Source organism: Octopus bimaculoides, chromosome 10 (genome assembly GCF_001194135.2).
Source record: "Octopus bimaculoides isolate UCB-OBI-ISO-001 chromosome 10, ASM119413v2, whole genome shotgun sequence".
Classification (NCBI taxonomy): domain Eukaryota; kingdom Metazoa; phylum Mollusca; class Cephalopoda; order Octopoda; family Octopodidae; genus Octopus; species Octopus bimaculoides.
In genome coordinates this window covers 56825460-56826006 of record NC_068990.1, presented here as the reverse complement: position 1 = coordinate 56826006, position 547 = coordinate 56825460, and positions in this window count along the sequence as shown.

Sequence of the window (547 nt, the reverse complement as noted above, 5' to 3'; positions counted from 1 at the left end):
TATATATATATATATATATATATATATATATATATATATATATGTATGTATGTATGTAAGTGTGTGTGTGTGTGTGTGTGTGTGTGTCTTTGTGTCTGTATTTACGTCCCTGCTATATTGCAATACTACACAGTGGCTGTGTGAGCTACGGAATCCTCATTGCCACTGTTATATTGCACATTCAGATGATTTCTACTCAACTATCCAGACGTCTAGACTTCTCCGTCTGTATCTACGTATTGGGCTAGCCTACTTCATCATTTGGGGGCGTCGACATAACAGTTCCCATAACTTAGCTGTTCAGCAAAGGAAACCAATAGAATTAGTACTACACTTCAAAAGAAAAAAAATGGAGTTTCCTGGTGTGAATTCATTCGACTGATACACTTCATGGTGGTGCCCCAGCATGGCCACAGACAAATGACTGAAACAGATAAAAGATGAAATACAAAAGAGATATATACATATATATATACATATACATACATATATATATACATATATATATATATATATATATATATATATATATATATATATATATATA